At 41.5% G+C, this 23,144-nt stretch overlaps 1 long non-coding RNA gene across 1 annotated transcript in view; it reads right to left on the bottom strand.

The window, feature by feature from the left end:
- Positions 1-5,368: 5,368 nt before the first annotated feature.
- The window catches only part of LOC144810969 (uncharacterized), a 318,656-nt gene continuing 300,880 nt past the window's right edge, over positions 5,369-23,144 (bottom strand). Inside the window, exon 9 of the long non-coding RNA XR_013606897.1 lies at positions 5,369-5,579. This is a non-coding gene — a long non-coding RNA (uncharacterized LOC144810969). The remainder of the gene's footprint in view (positions 5,580-23,144) is intronic.

The following is a 23,144-nucleotide window of genomic DNA, read 5'->3' as shown; positions in this document are numbered from 1 at the left end:
CATTTTATATTGTGGAGTGTTTGGAAATTCTATTCCCTGCTTCAATGCAATTTTAATAGGATCTACGTTTTTCATCAGACCCATCTCATTCCCAGTAAAATCCCATATTTCAGATTTCACTGTTTCTTTTAGCTCTTCAGGTAAATCTTTTTCTTCAATTGCAGGAAACAATTTTGTTTCTTCTGCTTCCATCATCATCATTGTCATTCTGTACAAACCATCTTCCTCCATTGTTTGTAATTCAACTCCTTCAGGAGAACAATATATTCTGCAATTCATTTTACATAGTATGTCTCTACCTAATAGATTTACTGGACTACTATTACAAACCACAAATCTGTGTTTGTCTCTGTAATTTCCAATTTCAACTGGTACTGGATCAGTTAAGTCTGTTTTAATTTGCTGATTACTTACTCCGACAACTTGGATGGTATCCCCAGAGAGAGGTAGGTTTTCAATTTCCACTGATCTAACAGTAGAACGGGTAGCACCAGTGTCCACTAGAAAAGTGATGTCTACATCATTAACTTTCCCGTTTACATAAGGACCAGACTGGTCAACCTCAAGAGTGGCTCCAACAACACACTCTTCCTCCTCTCTCGGGCACCGTCAGCAATAATCATCAGAATCACTGTCTTGGCTTTCTGTTAATAAAAATTGTTGTGAAGCATTTTGCATTTGAACCCTTTGCTGCTTTTGCTGTTTTTGTGGTTTTATTACCTGTTCACATCCCTGAAATCCCACGTTTGGATTATATTTTTGAACTCCCCCACAATTCGGAAAAGGTGGTTGTGGCAACTGGTCCTGTCGATTATTCACCTGTTGTTGTTGTTGTTGTTGTAATTGTCGCTGAATATTAAATTCATTTAACCCCTGTTGCATCTGTAGCTGTTGCTGCACGTTAACACCATTCTGCATCTGTGGATTCAATAAGGGATTCTTTAAATTTCTAGGAGGATGAGGACACTCGTCCCTCCAATGTCCAATTTCGCCACAATTAAAACAAGGTAATCTTTGTTTCAGCTCTTCTATCTTTGGGCTAAATTTCTTTTGGAAATTATTACCTTTAAACTTTCCTTGTATCTGGTTCGTATTTCCAGTTTGAACAAAATTAGTGTTCTTATTTCCCATGCTGGCAATCTGTTGCTCAGCCACCTTTACCTGTGCCCACATGGCTTTCTCCTTCAGCTTCTTCTGTTTTACTTCTAATTCATCGCTACAATATTTTGCTTTTCTCAGAATATCATCAATAGATAGTGCTTGCCATCCGACAATACTAGTTCTGATCATTTCTCCAATTTCGGGTTTTAATCCATAGACAAATCTATAGATAAAATGACTCATGTCCTTTTCATCTAATTTTTCATAACCACTGTATTGTTTAAAGATTAACAGTAGTCTTTCATAAAAAGAATGAACTGATTCTTTTGTTTCCTGCTCTGTTCTTTCTATTTTAACCCAATCAACTTCTTTGGGTGGAATTTTGTTTTTCATCCAAACAATTACTTTCTCATAAAAATCCATTACAAGTGGATTTGGGGCACCTGTTTCTTTAATTCGCTCAGGTTCTGTTTTTGGCCAACTAATAGAAATTTTACATTCTGTCCAAAGATCAGATGGAACAACAATGTCAAAAAATCCATCCAAATCAATCCACAGAACTTTTGACACTTTGATAAATCTATCGACTTGCCTGTACCACTCAACAGGTTTCTCTCTTAATTTAGGAAAGTCATTTGTGAATAACAGAATGTCCTGTCTCGACCATGGGACATGAACATATCCTCCACCTGCAACTTCTCTCATTGGAAATTGTTTTGACATTCTTTCTAATCTTTCATCTTCCTTCTTTTTAGTCCATTTCACTCTCCATTTGTTCAGTTCTCCTAGCTTTTTGATATAGACAATTAAATCTTTAATGTGAACTATTCTTCCCATTGAGTTCAAACTCTCAATGTCACTTTCTGAAAAATCTAATCTGTAATGTTTTGCAAAATTCTTTTGTTTACTCACATCGATTTCAAGTTCTGCTGCTAGATCCTCTAGTTGATCATATTTATTTTTCGTTTTCCACTGAATACTTTTGCAAATGAATAATAGTTCATCATCCCGATAGTAATTTAAACTATCTGGGCCAATTGTTCCAATTATTAATTCTTCTATATTTGCTTTTAATTTGGCCACATCAAGCTTTGGTGTAGTTACCCTGACTTCAGGACTTCCTACATCTGACATAGCACCCATTGGTGTTTTTGGAGATAAATCTTCATTAAAGGTTAAATCAGGCATTCTCGATCTAGAAGTGTTTAATTCTGTCAAATCTGAATAAAATTTTTCAGCAGGCTTTTGAATTTCTGTATTTAAAGGAATAGTTAATCCAGTTTTGTTTGTATTTCTTTGTTCAAATACAGGCTGAACAGGCCCTATTGTTACTGGAACAGTGACAGCTTCCATGCCTTTTGTCATTCTTTTAATTAATTCTTCTTTAGACCTTAAGTATTCATTATAATCATCATCCTCAACATTTCTTGTTTCTCTTGTATAATCTTTTGGAGGTTCCCTTGCTCTTGGAGTCATTGAAAAATGTCTACCCTCATTTCGAGCATTCTCAAATTCTGGTCTTCTAGGAGTTTCAGTGATTTCACAATTATTTGGATAAAGTTTAGGAGCTTCATTAATTGGAGGTGCACTCGGTGAAGTTTCAGTAGAAACCACCGGAGTAGACCATGATCTAGGAGGTCTCAAAGGCTGATTAGGCTGTTTATTTTTAGCAGTTGTATATATTTCTTCCATAATTGCATCCTCAGATTCACTTTCCATAGATTTTCCTGTAGGAGAACCCATTACCATTTCATGAATTAAATACAATCCTTCACTCATGTTTCCCTGTCTCCACATTCGTAATCTATCTTCATGAGTTTCTCTTTTCCATGATGGATTTTTAGAAGGTCTTTTAATTCCACTAGCTTCTCTTTGTAACTGATACATTTCATCTTCCCACTCAACTAAAGCTTCAAATTGAGTTGGTCTCGGTTTTGGAACAAGAGCATTCATTTTTTCTCGTAAGTTTCTTAAAACTCTTACATTAAATGAACCATCATCAGGCCAAGCCAAAACACCATCGTTTTTAGTATAACGTTTCCAACTGTCGAACCATAAGACAGTATGATATCCGTATTCACCTTCCATGTACGCTGCAGGTGTTTTATACTTATGAAGTAGTTTACCACCTCGCGTTTCGATTTTCTTGTCAGGTGAAAATAAATTCTTAAATTTCTGAAATAATGTTGTCTTTTTCTCAACATGTTTAAAATGATAACTCATTTTTAAAAATAAAATTTAATTCACAAATCGTTCGTAAAATATTTCCGGGATGTTCCGCAAAAACAACCAATCCGTGCGCGAAACACACCAACAAGCCAATGGCAGTTGAGCTACGTCAGTTTCCTGCTCAACCAATAATTTTGGAGATTTTCCTAAGGACCAATCAGCTCACAGGCCGTCAGAGACTCAGGAGCCAATCAGAATACAGCTTGTGACGTAGGTCACCCAATCCCTGCGCGGCTCTGTGACGTACACAGCAGCTGCGGTTTCTCGTTTCTCACTCCTGGCGCTTACCCCTCCTTGACAAAATCTTTTCACAGCGCCATTTTAAGAACACTTTTCAGTGTAAATTAATTCTTAACAATGACTTATAAAGACAACATCTGTTCGTTTCACTAATTAGGATAGTTTACACACATTCAAGTATCCACACTTCGGAATAGACGGCGCTATTCACACTAAGGATAATATTCTATTGTCAGTAGAGTAACCTTACCCCACCCTTCTAACACGTATAATTATGAACTCGCTTTGCTCTGAACCCACCGCGAAGTGAAAGTTCTAAGAGTTCTACTTGAACATAAAATACAATTCAAACTCGCACTTTTACACGGAAAATTCCCTAAATTCAAACACACACGAAATCCGTACAGGACTCTCACCTGTTTATAGAAATCATGCACCGTTAGCAAAATAACGACGTTATCCGTACAGGGCTCTCACCTGTTTATAGATATGAAACATGTACCCGTACAGGACTCTAACCTGTTTATAGATAATCATGCACCGACGTTAAATTTTACCCTTCACTCAAGCTCGGATATAACTAATACTCTCATCACAGTGAGTTTTATGGAAGGCGCTTTGTCCCTATTCTCATGCTGCTTTGATTTCTTAGAAAATCCTCACTATACAAGATTCAGACCTAGCCCTAAAACTGTGCTGCTCGGCGACAACACTATGGTACACGGCGATACCTCTTGTGATACTCGGCGATATCACTACAAACGAACAGATGGCTTGCGTGACTAATTTCTCGCCACACAATCTATACCGGTATAGCTTACAGATAGGCACGAAAAACGAACTTAACAAGTGTTAAAACATCAATCCTATTTGCATACCATGACGCAATCCTTAGCAACCAACATGTTACCTTGGTTACCGCTTAGCAACCATCAATTTCTGCTACCAGATAATTGATCCAGCGGGCTATAGAAAATATATCATAAACTACGCTACCCAATTTCATAACCTATAAACAAAATTCTAAACTATACATGGACCCATTTATGAACCTGATATATTTTTGGGCCTACTGAATCAGGTGGTCAGAATAAATCTATATACACATTATCTACACACTATATACAATTTTATACATTTGCAGAAAGAATATTGTCATTAGAATAAAACCCAACCATTTAAACGACCACCATAGGCGACGTGATCTAGCTAAAGGTAACCTATACTTCTAAATAACCAAGACCAGCTTGTTTGTCAAAAGTAAGATTTTATTTTCTAAATTATGGTATATAAGTTGTAAGTTTTATAAATGAATTTTATTAGCAATAAAGCAAGCATGATAGTAAGAAATATGGAAAAATACAATTTAAGCAATTTAATCAATTTAAAGAAATTATATAAAGTTTAGCATTTCTAAAACCTATTTCCCTAACTGAGCTAAATAGACAGAAATTAAAGTAAAGTTCTTTGAGGATTCTTACGTGCTCCACGCAAAGTCCAGCAGCACATCACCCTCATCGGAAAGTCAGAAAGCAGCAGCCAGCCCAACCCTAAGGGCATGACTTTTTATACCTTTCTACGCTAACTAAACTAGCGAAGGAAAATTTTCAGAAATACTCGACGTCCCATTGGCTGAGAGTGACAAGTGACATGTCACCCGATTCTTAAAAAGTTCCACAAAATCATGTCTTACAAAGACCATTGTCTCTTCCACGTGAAGCCAGAGGCTTCCTGCGATTGCAACTTTGTTTTAAGTCATCCTCGCAGCTTCCATAGTCTTACAGTGCAACTTCCGCGGATGCCAAGTTAAGGACTGACAAAAAGTTCACTTTCGACCTTGGCCATGTCCGACAGAATGATGTCAGCTCATCAGTTTTTGCTTTGTGAATGCAGCTTCAATAAACGTTTTAATTCAGAATGGGCGTCTCGTGACTTTCTGCAGAAATATGAATTAGCTCTTTTTGTGCGGCTCAAATAGTTAGGCCTCAAAAGCAGGCAACTTATGATTTCTAGTATAAAACAAACACAAGAAAAGTATTAATGTAAGAAATAAAGTATATTCTGTATCCACCCCATGGTTTACTAAATAATTAACCCACCCGATTAATCAAAATGTTACCTAGCCATTGCAAACAAATAAAGCAGCGTTTATATTTACCAGTCTCCGTTTTTCAATGAGACCCATATGCACCTAGAATAGTAGAAATGACATCACACAGACAAGGAAAAGCAAAACAAGCACATGCTTATTTAAGTTTGCAGCAGTTAGTAATGACAAAAACGAAAACAATAAATTATTTTATTATTTTGCACGAACAAAAAGATGCAACATTTATGCACGTTTATGAGCACACATGTTAGTCCCCCCACGTGTAAAGTTTAATCTAGGTTGTATTAGCACGACATATCACAAATCATTAATAATTTTATTCATGTTATGGAAATGTGACTTTGCGAGTTTAAACAAAATTTTGTTTTCTATCTCGCTCCATCAGACTCCAGGACAGATACATGAAAGTATGCATCCTGTTGCGCAGACTCAGGGCAGACAGAACCTAAGCAAGTGTGAGCATTTGAATGTCCTTCTGCAGGAAGGCATTTTGAGGATAAAGATCTAAAATGAAACAAAAACCTCCATCCTTTAGTGTTATGAGGAAATAGAGGGAACAACAACCAGTCCAGATTTTCGAGTCGGTACCCTCACTATGGGCCCTTTGAGCAGTAAAGCTTGCACCTTTTGCAACAAGATGGACAGGTGCTTCAGTGAAAGCCACTCTGGTGTGGACAGATGTGGCAGGTCATAAAGGAATGGAAGGGCATAGACCCACTGAACATTCTGAAGGACCCATCTGTGTTATGTGATATATTATCCTCCCTAGAGTACGTCTGATTCTGCCTCTCACATGGGTGGTTGTGTGCCACTAGGGGCAAACTAACGCAGTTTGGAAGTTGATGCCACAGGAGGGGACTGGGAAGATCTGTGCCCATGGTGTCCTGCACAATGTCTGCTTGATCCATCCTGAACCTGAAAGGACTGGGTTGACTGTTGAATGCGTGTGGGGGGGGCTTGACATTGCTTGTATGGTAAACTTCTCTAGTATCCTGCCAAGGGTTAAAATTGTTAAGGAAACTTTCTAGCAGGAGTTGAAGGACCAAAAGAATGTGCCGTAGCCCAATCTCCTTCCAGCATTCCAGAGCAGAATCAACCTTCTCATCAAATTAGCGACATCCATCAAAAGGTGTATCCATAAGGAATACCTGGACACATCCAGAGAAACCCATAGACCTCACCCATGCATGGTGACGGAGCATCACACCTGTTCTGATTTCTTGACCCAAGCAATCAGTGGTATCCAGGCCAGAACAAATTACATATTTGGATGCCTTCCGACCATCCCAAATGGTTTCAGTGAGGGAGGCTTTAAACTCTTCAGAGGCTGCTATCAAGATCTTGCTATTTCCCAGGGGGCATGTGTGTAACATCAGAGTAATCAACTGGCATTTACCAGCCTTAAGGCTAGGAAGGCTGACAAGAATATTAATTTCCCGAATGTCTCAATCCTCTATGATTCTCCTTGAGAGGGGGCTGTAGAGAATTAATCGGGCTCATCTTGCTGGTGGAGGCCTTTACCAGCAGACTCTCTAGAGTAGGATGTAGAGCGAAAAAATAAGGGTTGTCTGGCTACCTGCCTGTTCATTTGTGGGAAGAACAGGGTTTAGGCCAGGTGCCCGGTACTGTGGGTGCTAGGGCTTTATTAAGTTGTAGTAAGCGCTCAGATGAGTTCTGTCCAGGCTGCAAATTCTCCAGAGAATACATTTGTAGGTCCAAGACCTCAGCTGCACGTCTAATCATCACAGCAGTGGAAGCACTTCTGCTGGCAGCCTGTGGTGGGATTGGAGGATCAACCCAATATCAGGGGAAGTAGTGAGCCTAATGGCCTCCTGGAGATCCATGTGTATGTGGCCCAGTGTTGTGAACCACTGGGACTCTGGTACGCACTACACAGAAAATAATCCTTTTAAACCATTTCGTTTATTTCAACATGTCTTTATACCAAAAATTCTCAAATAGTCATCGTCTATATCATTAATAAACAAATGCAGTATTTCCCACTATTGCATAAAATGATATGTGACACAAATTTCTCCAAACACAGGATTACAAACACAAAATACAAGGACAACCCAATGCATTTCGGGGCATATTTGCCCCTTCGTCAGGGGTCTATGAGAAAAAAGATACAAACAAGGAGAATATTAATCATGAAAACCAAACAATGTGAAATCTTACTTGTTATCCAAACCATATTATATCCTCTCTTACCTAAATCCTAAGGAAAGACGTGTATCCTGTGGTATATCTTATATAACTGTATAAAATAGTTGTCTGTGAAGAAATCGAAATAAGTATATCAAATTATCTATTCTTTTAGTGCAGTGCTAACCTATTCAATGTCGAATTTTTGGGTGAATTCACACAAGGTAATGAAGTTTTACCTGCAAGGACGCTTTAAACAGCGATTCTGCATTATAGGAAACAAAGGATAATCGAAGAAACGATAATCAAAACACCGATAAGCTGCGTGTATCCGAACAGTATTAAAATGCATGTCTCATCTTTGAAATGAGAGAGAATATATGCCTCACCTGTGTCTCATGTCTGGCCAGTTGCCACGAGAAAACAACCTAGGTTAAACAAATAGTCGACGTCAGTACACATGTGCGTTTGTATGTTTACACAGTGGAAAAAATAAAAGAAGTGAGGCTCGTTTACCTGCAGGTCTAAAATGCAGGCATCGACCTTGCTGTCATTTTCACTCGTGAATACTGCGGGCGGAAAAAATATTAAGCCTAATCAATATCATCCCCGATTTTCAAGCAAACACCCAAAGGTAATGCTTCTAACCAACGCCAATTCGAGGCTTACCGTCCGCTAAAACGTGAGGTTCTTGTCACGGTGTTTCATCCGACGTCTTCGTTTGTAAATCGAAACCTCCGACGAGCGCATAAGTCCTACCTCACTTTTTGAACTCTCACATCGAAGGAATGTGGAAATAGCCAACAGACTACTAAATTTTGCCTGTGACAATATATTCAGAAATCAAGCCTATCTTCAACCTGCTCGAAAAGCAAATATATTTATGATTAAAAGTATATTTATGTTTTTGTGTTGTTGTGCAACGATTATACAGATAGATATATTGTTGGGTAGCGCATACTAGGAAAATATCCTAAGCGCGAGATTAAGTGAGTTCGTGCCTGGTGCGCATTGCGTATATAATTTGCACTCTTGATCAATAAAGTTTTTTACTGGAAAAAAGGGGGGAAAGAATAATGGTCTCAAAAGTAAGCCTATATATACTTATAAATTATAGAAACTTGTCATAATTTTGTTTGGATCGACATTGAATACTTCATTTTGCACATATTGCATGAAACACCATTTGCATATAGCTACAGCATAATACAAACGTATAAGTTATATTTTACCTGCCTATTTACAATCTAAATACACATCCTCTTTAAACCTTGAATTGTCAATAACATGAATTTGTCTGATTGAAACACAATACCTGTCTGGACACTCCCATGATCTTTCTATGAACCCGGTCTGTGACTTTATGACGTGTGGTGAACAAATATGTGATTTTCTTGAACAATTACGTGTTTTCTGAATTGAACGGAATTTTATTGAACAATCTAGTGTTTTCTGAACTGAACTTTATAAAAAACACGACATCTCCATTTTGTCATTCAATCCAGACGGAGCCATCGTTTGCAATTTCCGGATCCAAAAAGCTTCTCTCTGCAAAAGTATCTTTGCATTGTTCATGCCCAATCCCTGGGGTATTATCTCAATGATTTGGAAACGGAGTTGCGCAATATTATGATTTTTTTCAATCCAATGTTGTGTTAAAGGTGACGTTAAACTTTTGTTGCGAATCCGACTTTTATGCTCGCTGAGCCTTGTTTTAATTTTTCTATCAGTTTTACCGATATATAGCAGCCCGCATGGGCATTTTATTGAGTAAACAACGTGTTCTGAGTCGCAATTGGTGGAATGTCTGAGCGAGATCTTTTCGCCAGTCCTAGGGTGCAGTAAGATGTTGCCAGTAATTACAGTACCAAAATGGTCTTTGTTTCAAAGTATTCGACTGCATCCAGAGACATAAAAAGATCCATCTCCAAGAGATGGGAAATTCTATTGGCGGAAAAGGATTTTGGCACGTTATTTGATGAACGACCATTATTTGCATACAAAAGAGCACAAAACCTTAAGGAACTACTCAACAAACCAACTTTATCGCAACGAGAATCTGCCCATAAAGGGACATCGAGGTGTTTCAATTGCAAGAATTGTAATAATGTAATTACTGGCAACATCTTACTGCACCCTAGGACTGGCGAAAAGATCTCGCTCAGACATTCCACCAATTGCGACTCAGAACACGTTGTTTACTCAATAAAATGCCCATGCGGGCTGCTATATATCGGTAAAACTGATAGAAAAATTAAAACAAGGCTCAGCGAGCATAAAAGTCGGATTCGCAACAAAAGTTTAACGTCACCTTTAACACAACATTGGATTGAAAAAAATCATAATATTGCGCAACTCCGTTTCCAAATCATTGAGATAATACCCCAGAGATTGGGCATGAACAATGCAAAGATACTTTTGCAGAGAGAAGCTTTTTGGATCCGGAAATTGCAAACGATGGCTCCGTCTGGATTGAATGACAAAATGGAGATGTCGTGTTTTTTATAAAGTTCAGTTCAGAAAACACTAGATTGTTCAATAAAATTCCGTTCAATTCAGAAAACACGTAATTGTTCAAGAAAATCACATATTTGTTCACCACACGTCATAAAGTCACAGACCGGGTTCATAGAAAGATCATGGGAGTGTCCAGACAGGTATTGTGTTTCAATCAGACAAATTCATGTTATTGACAATTCAAGGTTTAAAGAGGATGTGTATTTAGATTGTAAATAGGCAGGTAAAATATAACTTATACGTTTGTATTATGCTGTAGCTATATGCAAATGGTTTTTCATGCAATATGTGCAAAATGAAGTATTCAATGTCGATCCAAACAAAATTATGACAAGTTTCTATAATTTATAAGTATATATAGGCTTACTTTTGAGACCATTATTCTTTCCCCCCTTTTTTCCAGTAAAAAACTTTATTGATCAAGAGTGCAAATTATATACGCAATGCGCACCAGGCACGAACTCACTTAATCTCGCGCTTAGGATATTTTCCTAGTATGCGCTACCCAACAATATATCTATCTGTATAATCGTTGCACAACAACACAAAAACATAAATATACTTTTAATCATAAATATATTTGCTTTTCGAGCAGGTTGAAGATAGGCTTGATTTCTGAATATATTGTCACAGGCAAAATTTAGTAGTCTGTTGGCTATTTCCACATTCCTTCGATGTGAGAGTTCAAAAAGTGAGGTAGGACTTATGCGCTCGTCGGAGGTTTCGATTTACAAACGAAGACGTCGGATGAAACACCGTGACAAGAACCTCACGTTTTAGCGGACGGTAAGCCTCGAATTGGCGTTGGTTAGAAGCATTACCTTTGGGTGTTTGCTTGAAAATCGGGGATGATATTGATTAGGCTTAATATTTTTTCCGCCCGCAGTATTCACGAGTGAAAATGACAGCAAGGTCGATGCCTGCATTTTAGACCTGCAGGTAAACGAGCCTCACTTCTTTTATTTTTTCCACTGTGTAAACATACAAACGCACATGTGTACTGACGTCGACTATTTGTTTAACCTAGGTTGTTTTCTCGTGGCAACTGGCCAGACATGAGACACAGGTGAGGCATATATTCTCTCTCATTTCAAAGATGAGACATGCATTTTAATACTGTTCGGATACACGCAGCTTATCGGTGTTTTGATTATCGTTTCTTCGATTATCCTTTGTTTCCTATAATGCAGAATCGCTGTTTAAAGCGTCCTTGCAGGTAAAACTTCATTACCTTGTGTGAATTCACCCAAAAATTCGACATTGAATAGGTTAGCACTGCACTAAAAGAATAGATAATTTGATATACTTATTTCGATTTCTTCACAGACAACTATTTTATACAGTTATATAAGATATACCACAGGATACACGTCTTTCCTTAGGATTTAGGTAAGAGAGGATATAATATGGTTTGGATAACAAGTAAGATTTCACATTGTTTGGTTTTCATGATTAATATTCTCCTTGTTTGTATCTTTTTTCTCATAGACCCCTGACGAAGGGGCAAATATGCCCCGAAATGCATTGGGTTGTCCTTGTATTTTGTGTTTGTAATCCTGTGTTTGGAGAAATTTGTGTCACATATAATTTTATGCAATAGTGAGAAATACTGCATTTGTTTATTAATGATATAGACGATGACTATTTGAGAATTTTTGGTATAAAGACATGTTGAAATAAACGAAATGGTTTAAAAGGATTATTTTCTGTGTAGTGCGTACCAGAGTCCCAGTGGTTCACAACACTGGGCCACATACACATTCTAATAGTGGGCAGGCACTAATCTGGTACAGCACACTTATCGTGCAAACGGACAAAACAGCACATAAACACGAGTGCAGAACCCTTCCTCATTCATATTCTCCTGGAGATCCATGCATAGGTAGTCATCATCATAATGTGGGGTCAAATGACGTCCAAGGCTGTTTCAATACTGGGAGGTTTGTTTAATAGGGTGACATGACCTATACAGTAGACTGACAAACAAAAGATCTACAGAGCCAGAAGTAGAGCTTGCAATGCTCTTGCAATTGCTTAGCAATGGATTTTTAAAGTATCATTCCAGAACCGTTTCAGGCTTGTGGGGGGAATAAATATGGATTGCAAGGAGGGCAGACAATTATAACAATCTAGAAGACTCCTAAATCAACCCTAAATATGGATTGCATGAGGAACAGACAATTATGGCATTCAGCATGGCTCTGAAACCAACCCGTCAGTTCTTAACAAGGTCAGCCAACAACAACATGTAGGGTTGTAATGAGGTGAACACTGGCCAGATTATTAATGTCCACATCCAGGAACCATCAGTCTGATTTACACACGCTGGGATGATATTCTCGCTAATCAAAATTAAGAGCGTGGAGATAACTCAGGAAATTGCATGTTCCTGAAGACCAAGTCCAAAGATGCCAGAATCTGTGAAGTTGTTTTGATAACAGATCAAAAATGTTGCATTGACTGATAATAAAATGTATTGAGGAATACAGGGTAGGTTAAGTAGAAGCCTTATATGACACAGCTGGGACCTCAGTAGCTGTGGCCAGGTCCTGTACCAGTGATATATATTTCTGAAAAATGTTTTGAATCATTGGAAAATTGTTGCAACTTTACAATATTGGGCCAGAAACCATGGAATAAGTCATGAACTAAGAATACATAGATCAGATAGAGTTGCAGTGCTCAAAACAACTTTTGAGGAAAGAGTATTTGTTAAGTAAGGGGCTGAAGAGATAAGGGTAATTAAGGAATCAGGAATGTTTCCACACAGGGTTTGTGGGTGGGGAAGTACAACCTAAGACTATTACCTGACAAGGGTGTATAATGCAGAATAATTTAACATATCCCCCAAGATGTCTATTCAAAAATGTAAATATATATATAAAATAGGAAAGGCAGCGATTTGAAGTCATAAAGGTATAACAACGGCATAACTTGCTGGAAAGCAGCTAGGTTACACAGCATGTCAGGCAGTAGGTGAGGAGTTGGCCTCTGCTTGTTTTTTTCCTGCTTGCCTGACTCAAATACTGCGCAGGAGTGAGGGAGCCCATCCTCTTCACTAAGAAGCCTGAAGATAACATCTCACGAAGGATAATGGAGTGACTGTAACCAATCATGACAAATCACAGGCGAGGATGCCACCAGGAGCAGTAACTGGCAATCCCTAAACTCTGATAGTAAGAAAATCCCTCTCTTTCAAACTTGAACCTAGGCATCAAACTATGCAAAATCCAGCATACAGTTATGCTTCTGCTGATAGTACCACTAAGTTCTTCTGTGACTTGTTATCCCATCTGTGCTTATGTTACAAATATCCTGTTTGCGGTAGGAAGCCAGGACCAACAGCACCATGAAGCTAGAGCCTGCAGCATGGATAATTAAAATCTATAGGATGAAAATGTCCTTAACGTGTTGCCAAATCCTATTGTGGGCTTACCAAGAACTAACAGGGCTTGCAGGACACCTGTTGCTTACCTTTGGTTCATTTGCTTGCTTCTTATTCAAGGGCTTTCTTTGTCCCAGCTTGTCCATCTTATGTTTTTCCTCCCTAGGAGCATAGCCTCTTAACCATCTCTAATGGGCTGGGTTCTTTCACTGCCACTTTTAGGGAACTACTTTTTTCTTTTAGCTTAAATACTCCATGTGAGTGCAGGTTTTTTCAAGATCTATCCCTTATGTGCTTCTCTTCTCACTAATTCCAACTCCAAGCTCTGCGTTGCTGTCTCCCTCATGTTGTAAATCTATTGTGTAGTTCCCCAATGTTCTGTGTTGACTTTTCGTTTGGTTGCTTCTCCTATGCCTCGTATTGCTCTCCCACATGTGCTGTTTTTTTAATGACTTGCGATGTAAATGCATCGCGTACTAACAACGTGGTCGTTGTAACGACTGCGTTGTAAAAGCACACAATGTAATACATCGCATTGTAATGTACCATATTCCTCCCATACCCACCATCCTTTTTTTTTGTTTTTTGGGGGTTGGACCAGGCATTAAATTGCTATTAAACACCTACGCTTTAAAAAGGGCTTTCACACTACTACTTTTCATCTCTTATAACTGATCATTGACTCATACAACACCACTTAACTTTGCTAACATCACTGAAACATGGATAGATCTAAGGACTCAACCACGCCTGCATTCACTACATACCAATCATGTCAAGTTACTCCATCCAGCATGTTCATTACATTAGGCAAAGGAGCAAACCTCTTTCTGAAATAAATAAAAAGCCAAGGCCCTCCATAACAAGTTATGACATTACTTCACTATCACTCGAATACTGAATGACAGTCACAGTCCCATTCACAAGCAAAATATCAACTTATACCACTCAAGTAGGCCCACCATATCCTTCTTCAAGTACCTTGGAACTATCTTGGTTCAGCTGCCCATATTTGATCTGAATATAAACCTAATGAACCACACAGAAAACACTCTTGTTTCAGCTGCTTGTTTATGACTGGCTCACAAACCCTAATTCAACTCCCATGGCAGACCACCAATGTCATATTGGTCAATGATATTATCAACTTGCTCAGCCCATGCTCAGTCCACCCCATAGTCCTTTTCAGGACTCCAACATTGCCCCATTCAGCCAGTTGTCATACTTCAAACAAAAAACACTCTGACTTGATTTCAATATACCTCAAAAAGAAGGACATGTCGATGCAGCTACACCCAAAACATCAGAGACTTTAGAATCACTGCCCTCCCAATCTTGTACCACTGTTGCTATGATCACACTCACACCCACTACATTCTCAAACTATTTATGCTACAAAATCCACATCACAAGCACACTTACCACTTCTTTCACACCTTACCATCGGTTTGACAGTAATTGCTTACTTCACATCCCTATCATCAACCTACCACACTGAGCACCTAACAATTATGGAAGCAGCTAATGCCTCCTACACCCGAGGCTTCATATGCTCCTAAACTGGCAAACCTCTGTGGCTCTCTTCTCAAGTCCACTTACCCAATGCTGCTGCTAATCTAACATTTACTGAAGTGTACAATGTGCTATCAAATCACGGCGGATTCACAGTGGTGCTACCCGTTCTGAAAACAAAACATTGGGCAACATCTCTTCTCCACCCAACTTCATTTCAGTGTTTCTTCTCTTAAGGGTTTTACCCCCTTGTGCCCAAGAGGCTTGCCCACTAATTATCCAGTAATAAACTACTTAAACCCCTTTATTTTCACTTCCTGAGACAAGAGTGTTTTCTGTGTGGTTCATCAGTGACATCACTGGCCATGTCATGAGTGAGTGAGTAATATGTGAGGTAATAACCAATGCATTGCCGGGACGTAAGTAATAGCAAGCTCAGGTAACTATAACTGCAGAATTTCACTAGTTTTGTACAAATTAAATCTGAGCCTAACTACAACGTCACTGTAATCTTTGTATTTTTTCAGGGAATTTCTACGTTTTTTTTAACGTTATTTGCTAACTATAGCATCCCTGTTACCTTTGTTATTTTTAGTGAATTTCCAAGTTTTTTTAATGTTGTTTCATAACTATAACGTCCCTGTAACCTTTGTTTTTTAGTGAATTTATAAGGTTATTTTGTTAACTTTATTTCCTAACTGTAACCTTTGTGAGTGAGTGTGTGAGTGCATGAGTGTTTTAGTGTGTGTGTGTGAGTGTCTCAATGGGCATGAGTGGGTACATGTCTGAGTGGGTATGAAAGTGAGCATGTGAGTGTCTGAGTAGGTGCATGAGTGTCTGAGTGGGTGTGAGTGTCTGAGTGGGTTTTGGAGTGGCTCCATGAGTGTGTGAGTCAGTCTCTGAGTGAGTGCATGTGTGTCTGGGTCTGTGAATGGGTGTGTGAGTCTCTGAGTGGGTCTGTTAGTCAGTGTGTGAATCTCGGAGTAGGTTTGTGAATGGGTGTGTGAGAGTAGAAGTTCTTCTGTGAGCGCATGAATGTCTGAGTGGGTATAAATGTCTGAGTGGGTCTGTAAGTGGGTGCCTGAGTATCTGAATGGGTCTTGGAGTGCCTGACTGGGTTTGTGAGTGGGTGTGAGTGCGTCAGTGAGTGGGTGCATAAGTGTCTGAGTGGGTCTATGAGTGCATATGAGAGTGTCTGAGTGGTTCTGTGAATGGGTGGATAAGTGTCTGAGTGGGTCTATAAGTGCATATGAGTGTCTGAGTGGGTCTGTGAGTGGGTGTATCAGTGTCAGTGGGTGTGTGAGTGCTGAGTTGGTGTTTAAGTGTCAGTAGCTGGTTTGGTGACTGGGCCACAATGGAACCACATCTGCCTCTTTATCCAAAGAGTCCACAGTTTTGCACAAAATATCTACCAAAATGCCGTACTTTTCACTGGTTAATTACTAAGTGCTACCTCTTTGGGTAAATGTCCAGTGTGTATTCAACAATACAGCTGCATAATGGAGCCCAAGAAAATGTCATCAGTGACCTTGTGTGCGTTTTGGCAATGTGATTGTTCCCCCACATCCACAGCCCTGTTCAGGATTGAACAAAAGTGGGTGTTTCGCCTTGACTCGGCCAATGGTGGCCTAAATGATGATATTCCATGGAGCACCATCAAATAATAGATGCTACTAAACTTAAAGCGGGCTCTGGAAGGTTTATATACACTACAACTTGGCCTCTATAGTCCCCTGGAGGTTCCCCTATTACCGCATTATCCATCATAATGAGCTGACCCGCACAGCATCAACTGTCTTTTCCATAATGTATCCAAAGTAATAATTTTTATTGCTGCTTGAATTATATTCGAGCCCATACCCATTGCCCTTGCCAGCTAAACCGCGTCTATCATTATTATACCCCAGGATGGTTGACATGGTTCCGCCCAGAATGGTACCACACGCACTATCACATCCACCTTGCCGCTATGGTACACAGATGCTATGGTACGCAGATGTATACACTGCAGTATAACCGTCTTGGCCAAATTGACAGTGACACCTATTTTCACTGCATGTAATCTGTCACTAGATATGGCTACTTCACCTTTGGTGTGACCACGAGTAACTATAAACACACTCCAAGATTGCTGCCATGGTTCCATTTATGATGACATCACCCTTACACTTCCACGTGATGTAGTTAGTTACCATCTGTGGCCACTTTACCTACTCCGCGCCTCCTGCTGCTGGTATTTAAACAGGTACCGGCTGTGGCATGATACATTGCTGGCTGCAGCGGAGCGGGTAGGTCCATCACAAGGCTCTGAACGGGAGCGGGTAAGTTTGTGCTTCTTGTTGGAAGTTGTTCCTGGCACCAGAGACCATTAGAGGTAAGAGGTACTGGGAGTAGGGGCGGACAGTCTTTAACCATTGAGTTCTGAGCAGACGCATTTTTCTTTACAGAAATAGCACATTACGCGGCCGGGTCACTGTGGGCGTTGGCGCTGTGCGCACCACAGGAGTTGCTCGGTGAGCCTCGGGGCACTACAGTGAGCTACTGCGAGCCTCTGAGGCCAGAGCACTGCACACAGCGCTTCCACCAGTCATACCGGCCATGTTTGAGCATTTGTTTATTGGATGGTGTCACTGGCTTGGGTTCATTAATTCAGGCTGATTACTCCCTGACCCCTACCTTTTTTCCCTGACTACCTGATGTCTCAGGGCCATTAAACAAGCAGCGAAACAATGTACATATGTCCGCTTACTTTGTTCTGGTATTTTGTGTTTCATTTTCACCCATAGACACTACTTTGAGTTTCTGCTTACTTCGCTGCCATCTGATGAGGCAGTACCTTAAACCTTGGAAAGGTGAGCTCATTTCCACTCACCACTACGCTTCCTATAGCTACAATGTATGCATGTATACTCAAGGAATATAAATACGCACAGATCTTGTCAGGTTTGAATGAGAGCACTGTGTGTTTTTAATATGTTCGACCCAATTGTGGATTCATACATATTTATTGAACTGAGCTGGGATCATTCCCTTCAACTTGTTGTTCATTTTAACTTTATACTCTAGGTTGGCTGCCTTTGATCCGGGTTGATTAACTCATGGGTAGATAGAAGTGGTAGGTAGCGTTGCACCTTGCCACCCACTGTCGATAGTTTTTGATTATTCACTCGGTCCTGATGAGTCCCCACTGATCACCCTGTGACTCTTTGAGGTGAGAAACATGTTGACCATCTGGGGGTTGAGCGAGATTTTTGTCACATTATAATAAAATATTCGCCCCCCCACTATTCCTTTTAACCAGGTTGGGACCCATAAAGAATAAAAGCCATTATAGAGGTCTTTACCTGTTTTACATTCACATATCATATCTACACTTACCTAGGCCCCTCACACCTACGGCACCTATACGGCGAGGAACAAAAGATCTCCGAGAAAGAGCCCCTTTATGGATGCCCGTCAAGCACCTCAACGCAGGCCCAATGAGGAGCAGACCCATATGATAAGCATGACACCTAGCCTGCTGGGTGTGTGAGGGTCTAGTTCCGACAGGAGGAATTCCCCACCTCCTCAAGGCCTAGAGTATTCACAAGGTGGCACATATCCCACCTAGGAACTTCGTACCCTTCTGTCTCTTGGCTTATCTTAGGGCACGTACGTTGGATCTTTATCTAGTCCTTCTTGTCCCCTTTTTTGTTGACATCGTTCCTTGTGCGCCTTTATCCAGAAATTTATGATAACATGAATCTTCCTATGGAGAAGACACCAAGAGAAAAACAGGTAAATCTCCACCAAACAAAGGTCTTTCCTTTTTAACAATTTGAAGTAAGTGCTTCTTTGTTTGGTGGTGATATCCTGATATTCCTCAGCATCAAGATAGTGTCACAAAAATCAGCGGGAAAAGTGATAGGGAGCCTTTTGGTAAGCTGCCCATCATTCTGGTAAAAGGCGGGAAGACTATTGCATACTACTAAGGTGGCCGAGGCGTGGCCAAATGGGCTGAGCTTCAGATGATTTTCAAAATGTGTATACTCATAGTCATTTAAAGGGAGAATCATGGACTCTGCTTTCACCAGGTAAGGAAAAGAAAGACCCCACTTGTCACAGTCACTAAAAATTGCGCTACACTACATCAACGATGCATTCTCCTACAAGAAACATTTCCGATCATTTTTCAATGTAGAAGCTGAGAAAACACCCTTGCTTTGTCTTTGTCTAGCCCAGTAGGTTAGGATCACTTGTCCTTTACAGAAGTGGAGCTTCAGTTGAGGCTCCTGCTATGTTTATATATGTGTTTCCCGTTGAGGTTTAATTTCTGAAAAACTAGCAAGTCCTTGTGCGAACTCACCCTGCGACAATCTCCTGTCCAGCTTGCCCGCTATCCTCTGCTGCCGGTCTTCCTTCTGCCCTCTGTTTGTGCCTTCTCTGGTCGTTTTTCTGCCCTCTGTCCTGCCTTTACTGCTCATTTTGCTTCTTTGTTTTGACTCTTCTGGCCATTTTTCTACCATTTGTTTAGCCTTTTCTGCTAATTTTTCTGCAGTCTGTTTTACCTTCACTTCTCATTGTTCTGCACTCTTCTGCACTGCCTTTTCTGCCCTCTATTTTACCTTTGCTGCTTCTTTTTGTGTTGTTTTGCCTTTTCCTGGTCATTTTTCTGCCCTGTTTTGACTTTTCTGCTATTTGTCTGACATTTTTACTTTTCTGCTATTTTTTCTGACAATGTGCCTTTTGTGCTGGTTTTTCTACCCTCTGTTTTGCCCGCTTCTGCTAATTTTTCTGCCCTCTGTTTTCCTTTTACTACAAAGGGGTAGAGGGATCCCATCTCCCCGGCCATGTCTGCCTGGGTGCCCTGGCCCCACTTTGATGGGTACCGCGGGGGAAACCTTAATGCCCTCGCTCTCCATGAAATGAAATGAAATGAAAAAGAAACTTGCTAAAGCGCACTGTGGCCAAGCGGCTTCCTGGCGCTGGGGGGGGGGAAATCGGATTCTACACAGCAGCCAAGGGGACTAGCCAGGGAAGGCCTGGAGAAAAAGAAGAGTTTTTAAAGCTTTGCGGAAGGAGGAGTAAGTGGGAATAGAACGGATGGACAGTGGAAGACTGTTCCAGAACTGAGGGGCCAAAACCGAAAAGCGGGTGCCACCAATTCGGGCTTTACGGTAGCGGGGAACTTGAAGAAGGAGTAAAGATGACGAGCGAAGAGTGCGAGCCGGGATGTAAGGAGTGATCAGAGAAACAATAAAGAGAGGGGCAGAATGGGTGTAGGCCAGGAAGGCGAAGCAGGCTAATTTGAAAAAGCAACGAAAGTGAACCGGAAGCCAGTGAAGGGACTTGAGGACAGGCGTGATGTGAGAGAATTTGGGGAGGTGAAAGATGAGCCGGGCGGCCTGATTTTGGATGGCCTGTAACTGGCGCATCTCAAAAGCAGGGATGCCAACGTAGAGGCCGTTCCCGTAATCGAGACGGGAGGTGATGAGGGCCATGATGATGGATTTATTATTAACGAATTTTGTACCGCGCACGGTTACCCAGAGGCATCCCAGCGCTTATAGAGAATCAGAACAAGCTACCTGTGTGGAGCAGAACAGATCTGGAATTATTCTGGAAATAGATAAGTTTTAAGATGTTTCCGAAACCTGAGCAGGTTTGGATTTGAGGGCATTGGTGGAAAAGAACCGGGAGATTTTACGGATAAGGCGGAGGGATAGAAAACAGGATGAAATTACGGAGCTGACTTGAGTATGCATAGAAAGGTAATTGCTGACCTTAATGCCTAGAGTACGGACGGAGGGAACTGGGAGGGGGGGTTCCAAGAGAGAGGGGCCAATGGGTAGGGGACCAGGGATTAGAGGGACCACCTGGTGAGGACAAGCTCCGTCTTGTCTGGATTCAACTTAAGGTGGTTCGTGATCATCCAGTCTGAAATAAAGACTAAAGTGGAACTAAAAAAAAGAGAAGAATCAGGAGTAGAGAGATCAAAGATGAGCTGGAGGTCGTCAGCGTAATTGTACACGGAGACCCCCAGCTCACGGAGGGAAAAAATAAGAGGGTAGATATACAGATTAAAGAGAAGAGGGGAAAGGGAGGAACCTTGGGGAACCCCGCACACAAGAGGGCGGGGGGGAGCGCAGAATCCAGCGAGCTGGACTGCCTGGGACCTGCCCTGGAGAAAGGACGTCAGCCAAGAGAGTGCCACTCCCCTGATGCCGGCTGCGCTGACACGGTCGAGAAGAATGGCATGGTCGACCGTGTCAAACGCAGCCGACAAATCGAGGAGCACCAACGCTTGGGGAAGATTGGAGTCTGCCTTTCCCTTAAGCTCATCCAAGACAGCGGTGACAACAGTCTCAGTGGAGTGGCCCGGGCGAAAGCCCGCCTGGTGGGAAGCTAAGAGGCCATGCTCCTCAATGTGTGAAGACAGGCAGGATGTGACATAGCTTTCCACGATCTTCCCCAGGTAGGGAAGAAGGGAAATGGGCCTAAAGTTTGAGGGGGAAGAGGGGTCCAAACCAGGTTTTTTTATAATAGGGAAAACTGTTGCGGTTTTAAAAGAGGAAGGAACAGAGCCGAGAGCCAGAGATGAGTTGAGCAATGTGAGAGGGGGACCAGGGCAGTGAGTGAAGAGGGTTTGAAGAATCCGGGCCGGAGCGCAGTCAGCTGGAGAGCCGGACTTGACCTTAGCAAGCAAAAGGAAAAATTGTGCGGTAGAGATAGGGGGGAAGTGATCCAGCAAAAAAGGCGGCGGTGGGAGAGGGGAGATAGCCTGGGTTAGGGAAACTGCGGGAATGTTGGCTTTGATAGTGGCGATCTTATCAATAAAAAAATTATTGAGTAAAAGACAAAAAGATTGAGATGGGGCAAAACTAATGTTAGTGCGATCGGATGTGGCAAGCTGCTTGACAAGTGAAAAGATCTCTCGAGGTTTATTTACGGAACGGGCAACTTTTTCAGAAAAGTAATCTGTTTTAGCCGATACAATTGCTTTTTTATAGCTGTTGAGCAATAGTTTGTACTTAGTACGGAGTAGGGGACAGTAGTTGCGCCTCCAGTGACGCTCCGAACGCCTAAGGTTGAGTTTGAGCTCTTTAAGTTCACTAGTGAACCATCTGTGGGCCTCATGGGGCCGGACTGATTTAACTTTCTTAAGAGGGGCGGCGAGGTCACAGGAGGAAGAGAGCCAGGCACGAACAGTGTCGGCTTGAGCTTCAAGAGGGAGATCCGTCATGTCAGTGTGGAAGGGGGATACCACCTACCTCAACCGAGCGACACCCGTGTGGGGGTACCACGACCTCTAACCCTCCTGCGTCTCTGACGACCAGGAGTCCTTTTTCTTTTTTCCCTGTGCAGGTACGAGACCAGAGGACCAGACACCGGCCCCTCCCAGAGACGGAGAACCCCAAACACCTGGAACCCGGAAGTCCCGAACCGGAAACAGCCTACCGGGGAACCGGAAGTCCCGAACCGGAAGCAGTCTACCGGGAAACCGGAAGTCCCACCCCCTTCCCAGGACCTGGACTTCAAAAGCCGACGACGAAGAGAGGAGAGCGTTCCCGATAGCCGACTCGTGGCAGGAGACAGCGCGCAGCGAACCATTGACGGAGAGCGGAAGGAGTGCGAGGATCGAAGACGGAGAGTTGGAGGACGTCTGGACCGAGGAGTGGTGGAGTCCTCTGGAGGTGGCTGGAGAGCGGCCGTAACTCTCGGGAGAGTTACGGCGGGGCACGTGAGTACCTTGTTACCGTCTCCGTGTCCCCTTTGTATATAGCTGTAACTACTTGTATTTGTATAGATATTGAACGCACTGATAGAGCACCCTTAAGCACTGTATATAATAGAACGTAGAGACACTGCACTTAGAACTTGTATCATATTCCCTACACCCCGACCCACCACAAGAGCACCTCT

This window comes from Lissotriton helveticus, chromosome 1_1 (assembly GCF_964261635.1).
Source record: "Lissotriton helveticus chromosome 1_1, aLisHel1.1, whole genome shotgun sequence".
NCBI classification, from domain to species: Eukaryota; Metazoa; Chordata; class Amphibia; order Caudata; family Salamandridae; genus Lissotriton; species Lissotriton helveticus.
This window is presented reverse-complemented; position numbering and strand designations above follow the sequence as displayed.